Raw genomic sequence first — 12,059 nt, 5'->3', positions numbered from 1 at the left:
ATTGTTTTGTTTAGTTCAAAGATCTGTTCTCATTGACTGTTGCTTCTGACTGCTGTTATTTCATCTCAAATTCTAAATAAGTTCAGTGGCTTGCTGGTTTGAACTGTTTGAAAAAGAGCTACTCCTTTGCATACTCAGTTTGAGGGTAGATTCTGGCTGCATGGTTGATTGACGGCTCGGTCTCTCGCTGCTCAGATGACCTCTTGGTCCGCTGTTGCCGTGGCTCCTGGAGGTTATACTGAGTCTGACCTTGTGCTGCTCTGTTGCCTTTTACCTCTCCTGCTGTTTCCTGTCCTAATTTTCACCATCCAGTAAACGGGCAGAAAAATATGGCAAATAAAGGAAATGACCTCGGGGTCCAGGCCACAGTTTTTATGAGACAGAGACAAGTATACGGTGTGTGTACGGTGGAACCAGATGTTGTGTGATCATAGGGCAGAGGAGATAAGGTGAGCGAAGAGGAAAGTACCACCACCTGTGGAGGGAGGCGCCGCTGTTGGTGACCATCTGCTAGAGGTGCTGAAAGTAATGATCATATGCATATAAGCTGAGAGTGATGGTGTGAGAGAGAGAGAGAGGGCAAAAGATTCATTGCTTCTTGTGGTTTGTAGATAACATCAAAGAGCTACCGACAGTTGAAGGATAAGGCTGGTGTCGTTTTGTATTTTTTTATTGTCAACAAATTCCTCGAAAAATCATCAATGCGTCTCTCAATACTTTCTGACTTTTCTACACTGTCTGTGGCTTAATCCTAAAGCCCATTCACTACTGCTGAAAATGTAAATCAGCAGGAACGATTTACAAATGGGTCACAAATATCACAAATATAAATATGTTTTATAAGGCTAGTTTCCTTTAAAGGGGACATATCATTCTCATCTTCAGGTTCATACTTGTATTTTGGGTTTCTACTAGAACATGTTTACATGCTTTAATGTTCAAACAACACATTTTTTTTCTCATACTGTCTGCCTAAATATACCTGTATTTACCCTCTGTCTGAAACGCTCTGTTTTAGCGCATTTAAACGGCATGGCAACAGAATTGCGTTGCTAGGAAACAGTTTGGGTCCTTGTTTACTTCCTGTCAGCTGATGTTATTCACATACACTGCACAGGAAATACACTGGGACACATTTAGAATGTTTTCGTTTAAAACTGTGAAATTGTCTAAATATTGTAGATTTGTGACATCACAAATGGACAGAAATCCTGACGGCTTGTTTCAAACGCAAAATTTCTGAATACGGGCTGTGTGTTATTCCCTGTGGATTGAGTGTTTTGATACTTTCACAGTATTTATATAGCACTTAAACCTGCTTTATAATATAAAAGACATGAAAATCTCACTTTTTACAATATGGGACCTTTAACAGCAGGGAACTGTAGCAAACAGGAGAAAATAATGCATTCATTGGGAACTATTTTCATCAGCGGATTAATACACATTTAGTGCTCTAGCGAGTATTTACAGCAGCAGGATGGAGACATGAGATACATTTCAAATCAATCTCGGAGCCCATTGGCTATCAATCTAACGACAGATAATCCTCTGGGGGTAAAGGGGGCTATATTTCCGGGTTACGGTGTAGCCAGCGGATATCTGGGTCAAGACTTCTTTTTCCATGAGATGCTCATTGTTTAAAGTCCAATTAGCAACTTGAGATGCGAGACTGGAGTTGGAGTTGAGAGACGACGTGTATGACCGGATTGTTTCAAACGTAGCCAGTTCACAAAAACAATTTTAAACCAATAAAAAGCTAAACAGTTGTTAGCCGGTTCGGCCAATCCGCTCCGACTTTTTTGCTCGCCACGTGGACTGTTTACCTGCATTCAACCAAAGCCTTGCTCGAATGTAATTGGTCAAAACCACTCAGACTACAAACTGAAATTAGAATGCTCTCGATACCAAAATCTTGTCCTGTTGCCTTCAGATTTAGGGATTAACGTAAAATAAACTACGCTGTCCATATATACACCATCATACTAGTACTGAAGTAACAAAAATATAGAATATTTCCATCCTTCCAAATTCAATCTTTTGACTGTTATGTTGAATCAGTGTTTTTAGGGCATATTTATCAATTAATGATGCTGTGAAATTTAAACTATTTCTGCATATTGTGTTGTAACATTTCAGGCTGATTTGATTGATAGATTTTTACTAATTGAAAATGTCCTTTGCATTTACATATTAATACAGTATTGCCAAAGAATAATTACGTCTAGGGGGCAAAAATGTCTCGCAATTAATGTAGTTTGATTTTAATCATAGAAGTGTGGATAAATGAATCATTCACTGGCGTTTATTTCATCTCTTCATTTATTTATTTTTAATTCCATTTGGCAAATTATGCAATAGTATCTTTTAAGTAGAATAAGGCAGAAGAAACACAATGGCAAACCGGTTTCATCCTCTCTTTCAGAATACAGTTAATAAATGAACTAAACAGACCTAACTTTCAGTAAATATACCATATGGGTCGACAGCGTGTGGGAGTATATCTTTGATCAGAGACAGAGCATGCAAATGTGTTTAAGGGAATTGACTGAATATATTTTCTTTCTAGTCCGCGACCACTATAGTATCTCTGCGTTTCCATTATTTCCTCTCCTCCTCCCACCTGCTGATTTGAGGTGCTGATAAAAAAAGGGCCGCTTGATGATTCATCTCTTTTTCTCCAACCTGCTGCCGTTCATCCAGGTATTTATTTCCAGTTGAGGTGGTGACCAGACAGGGAACGTCTTTATCCTCTTTTTTTAAGTGTAATGTCAGAAGCCGCAGTGCGACACTCAACTGTCAGCGAGCCTCCTCGTACAGGTTCACATTCCTCTTTAGAGCCGGTTCATTCACCACAATAGACTTGTAGATCAACCCCACAGCAGAGTGTGATTAATTCTGAGCCACTGGACAAGGTGTCATCCTCTCTCTTTGTCCCATCAGTCATCTGACTGCTCGTGGATGTTAATCACTTCTTAACGTCTCCCTTTGACCCGACAGATGGTCCATTTTGGGTCCGGTAGCCACACCACAAAAACCCAATCAGAACCCGAACAACCGGTTCTGCTTTCCTTTTGTGTTATTGACAATGAGATGTGTAGATGTTGCAGGGAGGGCGGACAGGGAGTGAGGTTCTGTGATGGTGCCAGTAGGGATGAAGATTAATGACACCGCCAGGCCTGTGTCTCCTGTTTAATAATGCTTATTCATCACTGTCGCCGCACGCCGTCGGCCCTGCACTCAGCAAACACATACACAAAATATGAGCTAAACACACATAATTCCGCACACTTCATAACCAGAATGAGAGATTATTTTTCCCACTTCATATTTGCCACCTACAGTTTATGCAAGTGTGTGTGTGTGCTGGAGAAACCTGACAAGTAAAGTCCCCAACCGTGTGTGCTCATGAAAGTATTTCTTCTCACTGCAGTGATCTGGGTTTATGTAGATTTGCATACAATTCCACAAAACAAGCTTATCACAGGGACTTGTGGAGCATGTGTAAACATCTTTTATGTGATTTGAAAGCGCCGTGCACAACCATATGCCTCGCAGAAGAGATGAAAGGAGGCGAGAAATGAAGAGAAAGAACCAGTGAGGAAAAAATAAGGGACCTCTGGCCTTCTACTGCTGTGCGAATGAAAGCCATTTTGTCTTCGGCGTGTCTGCTCTCCTCCTCTCCCTCTCGCTATGTGTGTGTGTGTGTGTGTGTGTGTGTGTGTGTGTGTGTTGCCCTCTTTCTCTATTGGCTTCCACTTTTCTTGCACAGGCATTTCTCTTCCTAATGGAAAATAAAGACTGGAGAGTGTCCAAGATAGGGGCTCCGAATGAAAAACATGGTGTCAGTGACCTGAGGCCAAACCCTGTCCATCTAGGCCCCAAAGCCTGAATCAGCCCGGCTCTTCTCCTCCTGCTGCCACTGATGCCGCCACGTGCTTTAGGATATAGACGTTAAAAAAAAGACGTCGGGGAAAGAGGTTGGAGGCTTTCCGAGGTTCTTTCTCAGGCTGTAGAAGTTTTTTTTAAATTCTAAATCTAAGACAAATGCAACGCCGTACTTCAATATCTGACAGGATCTCGCCTCTGTTTCTCTCCAATTCTCTGTTGGGATTGGCTCTTGTCATGTTATCTCTCGGAAAAGTAGCTTTTATCAGTTTACCCAAAGTTTTTCGCCACTGTTGAAGGATAGGAGCTGAATAAAATTACGGTGGAGCCGCTGAGATTTCAATCAATAAAAGTGCTCACTGTTGTAAAAACGTTGTGCTGCAGAGTTGACAGCATGATCGATTCCAAGTACCCACAGCAAATCTGCAGACTTATCTCGAGTTAGGAGATGATACCGGTCTTACTTTAAACTATAATGTTTCTTTTTTTTTGTAATTTGCAAAAAATCCGTGTTATTTGCAGTCGAGCGGGGCAATGAGCGACGTGTTTTCTGATAAGATTCCCCCTGATTAAGGCAGCCTAATGTGCAGAAATGTTGACCTGATTGGATTACACTCACAATGTCTTCATATTCTCTGCTATCCTCCTTTAACATCTTTGTCCATCCAGCCTCCAGTGTTTTCGCACACTGCCCTCCGAACATGGCGAACCCAACCACCAGACCGTCATTGTCCAGATTTGGCCAGCGGTCACGGCATGTAATGGCTGAGAGGGTTAGCCTGCGCTTAGCCCACACATCCAGCTTATCTCGGACTGCAGGAACCGAATGAAACAAAAGGCTGAATCAGGGATTTGGCGCTAGCAAGACTGCGGCTAACGATTCTCCCACTATGGCATGCACGTTTTCCCGGATAGCTTTTTCAATCGCATACTGTAGGCTATGCTTCAGTTGTCCTTATGTGGCTCTACAGATGGAAAGTGTCCCAAACACTCAGGCTTAAGACTTTTTTCCCCTTAAAATGCTATCGATGAGCAAAACATTTGGACAAATATGCCAAATTACTGTCAGAAATAGTGACCCTATTTTCCTATGTTTTTGTGTCTAATAGGGACAACAACGACGAGGAGAGAGAGAGAGGGGCAACAGGTAGAGGAAGCTGAACCAGCTGCTGCAAGGCCGCGGAGCTGAAGAGACTGGTGGTGTTCCTGTGGGTGCTGTGACCTTGTGACCTGCTACTGCCCCATATTCAGATTTCACAACAAGACTTCTCCTTGAGCGGGACATGGACACAATAACAAATAAACAGAATCAAGTGAAAGGTAAGAAAAACATTTAATTTCTCTGTGGGGTTTTTTCCATAATGTTGTCAGACACTTTTTATAACAATCTGAGCCTGTCGGAGGCAAAAACGAGCACTTTTAGTGGACGTAACGTTACATTGACACCGCTCACTGCCCCTCGCAGCTCGTTTCCTGACTGGAGGTTACAGCGTTCTCCCACAATACTGGACCAGTTTCAGAAGTTGTTGTCCCCATCAGTTAGTTAAGGCTGGCCCACACTAAAAGATTTTTCAGATCTTAACAGATGTTGAAAATGTGAGAGACGCCACACATAACGACATGTTCTGTTAAAGTTAACAGTTTTGTTCCTATAGTGTGTGGTGAGTACGATGGAATATTAGGGCCACTTTGAGGGGAAAAAAAATCTTTGATTACGAGAATAAAGTCATAATATCACGAGAAAAAATGATGTTAAATAATGTGAATAAAGTCCTACTATTTCAAGAAAAAACAAGTCGTAATATTACGAGTATAAAGTCATAACTTTACGGGAAAAATGTTGAAATATTACAAGAATAAAGTCATAACTTTATGAGAAATAAAGTCGTAATTTAAAGTGAATAAAGTCATACTATTTCAAGAAAAGAAAAGTCGTAATATTACGAGAATAAAGTCATAACTTTATGAGAAAAAAAAAGTAATTTCCTCCTCCACAGAGTCAGTTTCCCCATCAGGTCCATGTGGTTCTTTCTTCAGAATAAACTCAGTTTCTTGCACAATCTTTTCAAGGTCCTGATAGTGATGATAATGTGATGCTGATGTGCCAAAAGATGAAGTATTTAGTTATTTGTGAAACCTAAACTAACGTAATTTCACAAGATGCTCTACGTTCCTCATTTTTACACTATTTCCCCTCTAAAATAACACATAAAATTACTACTTTATAATATTATGACTTTGTTCTCATAATATTACAACTTTTTTTCTTGTAAACCTATAACTTTATTCACGTAATATGACTTTATTCTTGAAATCCCAGATTTATTTTTTTCCCTCAATGTGGCCCTAATACTTCGTCGTAGGTGAGCAATGATTTGGCCAAAACAGCACAACACACACTAATGGATTCATTCATAAACAACAAGAATCCCGACAAAAAAAAACCCTGGAAATCTCGCAAAGTCTTTTATGATCACATGTGACTTTAGCGTAAACAAACATGGCGGACGAAGGGCAGGAAGAATTAACGATTCAGCTAATGCATGAGCTAATGCATGAGCTAATGCATGAGCTAATGTAAATTGCGACCGTGGTAAGATGGACATCAGAAATGGAGGACCAACTTGATGCCAATTGGGGGATGTAAAGAACACTCTTAACATACCTCAAACCTCAGGAATATCTGGAAAGATAATCCTTAGAATCATCCAAAAATCAGGGCTTTGCTGACGATCGTTGGGAGGGAGAATCAGGCCCAAAATCAGCTTGATTCTCGTGTAGTGTGTACCCGGCATAAGACACAAAAAAATGGGAAAGTAGGGTCAAGGTTGAAAAATACCAGTTACTCTTTAAGTGAAAATTCATATAAAAAAATCGTTATTATATGGGATAGAAAACAATATAACCATGTCCAATATGTACCAAATTCTATGTTACAAAATATAAATAGATAATGTCCACTCAAGGTCCACTTGCCATATTTTTTCGGGAGCTTACAACTGCTGAATAAATAAATAAATAAATAAATAAAAGAAAAACAAAATTAAATTGAAATGAATATTTCTGAAATTTAAAAATGTAATATAAATAAAAAAATTAAATATGTATAGCCTATCAAAATGGTAGCTACGGCCAGCTGCCGGACAAAGGTGGGAACAAAGCCGATGCAGATTAGACGAGCCATTCCTGCTGTGGCTTTTATTGATGTTTGTGTGGGCTGTTCTGCATGGAGATTAGATTTATGAAGCAGTAATGGTGAAAATCTGCATCAGTTAGCAGTGCATAGTGGGCTTTTTTTTAGGTCTCAAACCAATCTGTGTTTTACATATTTTAGGGAGGAGACACATAATATGCATTGCGTTTTGTGTAATTGCATTGGATTATACTCTTCACATGTGATCCAAACCTCTTATCACACTCATCTCATAAAGACTCTAATTACCATTTAAGGTTAAATTGCGAACATGCTGCCCCCCATTTGCATGCATGTAAATCATATTGCTTTCTTTTGAAGTGGTAATAGATTTTTTTTTTCTTCATTTAACCCCATGTTAACGGAGGACTGTAACAAATGGGTGTTCGGTTTCTCCCCTCAACCTGCTGTCTGTGCCGTCAGAGGAAACAATTAGGCTTCCTGTGGTCAGACATGATAGTAAAATGGCTAATTACATTGTCTTCTTCCTCTGCCAGCATTCAGCTCAGCCAATTGTTGGACAACAAAATTAGCCATCCAGTTCACCAAAGCTGTCGTGGGGAAATTATTTAGTGGGGGTGCTGTAGTTTGTGTGTTTTGGGACCACAGGTCAGCTGTAAAGCTTCATGTTGGATATTTAAAAGCTTTTTTTTAACATTAATATAGATTTTCTTTTTTGTTGTTTCCTCCTTTCTTTGAATTCCATTTCCCGTCCCCAGTTTCTCTCTCTCTCTCTCTCTCTCTCTCTCTCTCTCTCTGGTGCTGAATTTATGAGATACTCACAATTGCCAAGAAGGGAATTCCACACAATAGATTGTGGGGAAACAGACTTCAAATGTGTTTTAAATAGACAGTGCAGTGGTACTCTCTTTAAACTTTTTCTTCTCTCATGTCTAGTCTAATAAACAAAGCTGCAGATTCTTGCAGATTCTTGTGCATTTTCCTTTTATGCAACGACTTTGAATATGACTCTTTTTTTTCCTCAGCTTTAATCAGACTCCAGTTCTGGATCAACCAGAGCAAAACTGCACAAATAACCATATGTTGCTGAAATATTAGAGACAAAACATGAGGAGACCTACTAGTTGAATGCATGTGATAGTTGCTTAAATTGTATTTTGGATTCATTTAGATTGAGATGATGAAACCTCAATAAGAGCAGGTCGGCCCAACAGGGAGACAGGATGAGCTATTTTGAGACAGTCACAGGTTTCATTCTTTTTCCTTTCATCATTTGATTGAGTTAATTAGAGAGAAACATCGAAACTGTAGTAATGTTGCTGGTATGATGTTAATATACAGTCAATAGATCACTTTCATTGTCTGTTGTTGCTGTGATCCTCGCGGATCGCGTCAAAAATAGAATCGAATCACTAGAGGAGACAAAGCTGATATGCAGCCGAGTCGTGCATCTCACGCGGGCAGTGTGGCTGCTCTAACCTGTTAACACGGACGCCGGAAAAAAAACAACAGGTAACGCAGCCGCCACGCGCTCTTGACGTCACAGTGTGGATGAGGCTCTAGGCTACCTTGCACAGCTGCTGGATGCTCACGATATCACCCAAGAATCCATTTTGTCAGGCTTCAAGTAGTGCGCTTGTGTCCATACCACAGTTGTTTGGACCAATCGGCATCCAGTGAGGAGCTACTGACAGCTGCGTGGGTGGGCGTGGTTTAGGTGTATGACGCAACAACACAGAGAGGCGACTGGTCATTCTAAACAACAATGGCGGCTCCTGAAGAGGTTAACGTATGATGATGCAACGGCATCAGTTATATCAGAACTGTAGAATATTTCGTCATTGAAAGAAGAGCAAAGAGTGGAACTGAAGGCTTTTTTTTCAAGGGAAAATATGTTTTCGCTCTTTTCCTGACTGGCTTTGGCAAGACTGTGATTGACAGATGGTTCATCCGATCTCCTGCCAAGTTTTTTTTTGAAAGTGCTTGCCCTTTGCCAAACAGTTTCCAACGACGGCTTCTCAGATGGTTCCTTGTGTTAAACCATCTGGTGTGTCAGGTTATCATTACATACTGTAGGTATGAAAACAATGTAAAAAGCCTTAAATTGACTCAAATCTGGAAATCACCAATATTGGTGAGGAAGGGTTGCTGTGGTTGGATACACTGATGATGACTGGGTCAGACTCTGGAAAGAAAGTTCTAGACAAATGCAGCCAGTGAAAATGAAAGCTGTTTAGATCGTTTAGCTGAACTGTTTTCAACATAAACTTTACATTTTCAACCAATTTCGTCCAGTTTTAACCTAGATATCTGCAAATCACCAAATCAATGTTTAATGGGGATTCCCACTTCTTTGGCTTTAAGATCATCTGCTAAATGTCTTACATTGGTTGATACTGTAATGAGGATTTTCTGTAGTGGTAAAGACAATGTACACAGACTTGTTCATATCTGATGGGCTGTTTCAGCCTGAAACTACTCTCATTGTGACTCTGTGTTTTCCTCTGACCTTTCTGGAAGCTCTGTCTCATGACAACAAGCTCATATCCTGCTGCGTAAAGATCTCCCTCAACCAGGGAATGTTTTGTGGTGCTTTGACATTTGACCTTTGCTCACATCTGCTCCAGTCTATCGGCTGCCAAATCTGCTGATATCATTGATTTTTGGTGTCACACGCAAGCTCGGTATATCGGCTCCTGGTCACTTAACTGCAGACGTCTCTCTCAAAAGATCTCATTTAGCGCTTTCTCTTGACATGGAAAGTGGCTCCCGAACTTTGTGCCTTTCTGTTCTTTTTCTGTTCTGCCCAACATTTGCTGACTGTGCTGGTGTGATTATCTCTAAAGGTAAAGTGAAGAGGATGCAGTTGTGTTTGCTGTGTCAGCTGATACAGCTGCCCAAAGCAAACTTGGTACTGTATGCTCAGAATGCCATAATTCATGAAATTCCTCTTTATTTTCTTGAATTCTTATGTACAGTCCTTATCAGGTATGTCTGTATGTGGGTGGTGAAATATTCCATCTTCTGATTTGTAAAGAAAAACTTCTTCACTCAATTTTCATTCAGTAGCATTGAGCAGAGAGAAAAGGTCCATTTTAAGTCCAACCTTGAGCACAAAAGCTTTCATTTATATTACTGAAAAGAAGAAAAAAGCCTTTGATAGATCAGAAATGCTCCTTTTAGTCTGTGTGGTTAGGTCAGTGAGTTGATCGACAGTTTAGCTGGCTGAGACACCGAACACATTGTGATAAACTTGCAAGGCAAGGACTGACCGTAGTGCAGTTTTCCCCAAAGGATGTTTGTTGTTCAGCAAGCCAAGGTGCAACACAATGTGGGAGCAGATCTACGTTCAGCCCGTTTGCTTGAAAATGTGTATAAATGCGCAAGACATTTAGCTTGCGCATTAGAAAGGTTCTCAAGGTTCTCAAGAAGAGAACCTTTCTTGCTTCTGTCTGTTCCTCTCTGACTGCAATGTAAACACATCCATGTAGAAATGCTACGCCTAGAGTCAGTGATGTAGAATAAAAAGACCCCTTACGGCGGGTGGACAGGAGGGGAGGTGGATGGGTCCAACAAACACCAGACTTTCAACCAGGAGACTAGTGTTCCAGACCGATATTTTCTAAGTTATGTTAGTGACGTTTTCACATGATTTTTAGTGACGGTTGTGACTTGTTTTCCATGCTTATGTTACATTGTTTCCATACATATTTTACTTAGTTTACGTACTTATTTTAAGCCCAAACATAATTATTTTTCTAAACCTAACTAAGTGGTTTTGTTGCCTAAACCTAGTTGCGGACGTTACCGTAGTTTTGTTGGGTGGCATACAAATGACACGCGAAAAGCCTTAAAATGCATCCTCATGACACATGTAATATTGTGCTATTTATATGCCTGCCCTTGAGATCAGGTTGCTATGTTCCCAGGGTCCTATGTTCACCAGCTTAATATCCTCGTAATATGACATAAAGGCTTTTATCTTCTTAGCAATGTATGTTTCTCTAGGTCAAATATCGAAATCACCCACCTACAGACTACTGATGTTCTACTCCTTACGCCCTCAGATATGTGGGTCAGGCAGCTTGTTTGTTTTTTTCTTTAGACCTATGATGATATCTCCACAGTGGCAGAACAGATTTTTACCATTCAAACTGCATTTGAATCCTTCATTTGTTTGCAGTTTGGACTGTAAAGATGGCCCTTACCAATCTCTTACAATATTAGTTTATATCAAGAACGTAGGACCTCTGGGAACAAGAGGGGTCCATGTTAGCAGTTAATAAGCTAGAAAGCTAATGTGGATTGCAGTTCAAGGATTGTGGCTTTTTTTATTGTTGTGTCTCAGACTGCTGCGTAGCTGTTAGCTACATTTGTGGCTGCTTGATTTGGTCGCATAGCTTTCCGATTGGTCTTAAGTTAGCCAGCAGTGGGTTGACAGACATTTACAGTCTGCCCAGAATGATGATATATTTGTACGGGACAAAACCAGTATTTAAATCTAATATTTCTACAGACTGCACAATCTAGTGCCCTGGTTGCCATAGGCAGTGAAAAAAAGGAGCAGACCACAGTCTGTGGAAATAGTGAATTGGATTTAGGGAAGACGGTAGACATCAATCATATCATGAAACATCTTCCATTTGGACTCCCTAAAGGATTGAATTAGGAACGCTGACCTTATCAGAATAATGCAAAGTTGAAAAGATTAAAATGATTGTCTTGTACGTATATACAGAGCATCAACAACGTATCCACTGGTGTGCAGACCAGTTTTGGATGAAGATTTTGAATAAATTACTGTTTTTTTTTTGGTGGGTTTGTTGTTTTGGAGCACCTTAAGGTCTCGTGTGAAACGGTTTGAGCACTTCATTTCTTGGGAATGATGCTATTTCTATTAATGTATGCCCGAATGAACTTGTAGAAACTCAGACTGAAATGTGCATTTCTGTGTGCAGAGGTGTTCTCACGTCTTCTGTAGAAACTCGTGTTCACTTCTGCTTTTTATTCCACTTCT

General features: G+C 40.3%; 1 long non-coding RNA gene across 2 annotated transcripts in view; it reads left to right on the top strand.

Moving 5' to 3' along the window:
- LOC119499304 overlaps window positions 1-12,059 on the top strand; it is a 75,994-nt gene that overhangs the window by 2,011 nt on the left and 61,924 nt on the right. For both annotated transcript variants that reach the window (XR_005209370.1, XR_005209371.1), the window contains exon 2: window positions 4,998-5,208. This is a non-coding gene — a long non-coding RNA (uncharacterized LOC119499304). The remainder of the gene's footprint in view (window positions 1-4,997; window positions 5,209-12,059) is intronic.

The sequence above is a fragment of the Sebastes umbrosus genome, chromosome 12, assembly GCF_015220745.1.
Source record: "Sebastes umbrosus isolate fSebUmb1 chromosome 12, fSebUmb1.pri, whole genome shotgun sequence".
In the NCBI taxonomy this organism is placed as follows: Eukaryota; Metazoa; Chordata; class Actinopteri; order Perciformes; family Sebastidae; genus Sebastes; species Sebastes umbrosus.
The sequence above is the reverse complement of the archived record's forward strand: the minus strand, read 5'-3'. Positions and strand labels throughout refer to the sequence as shown.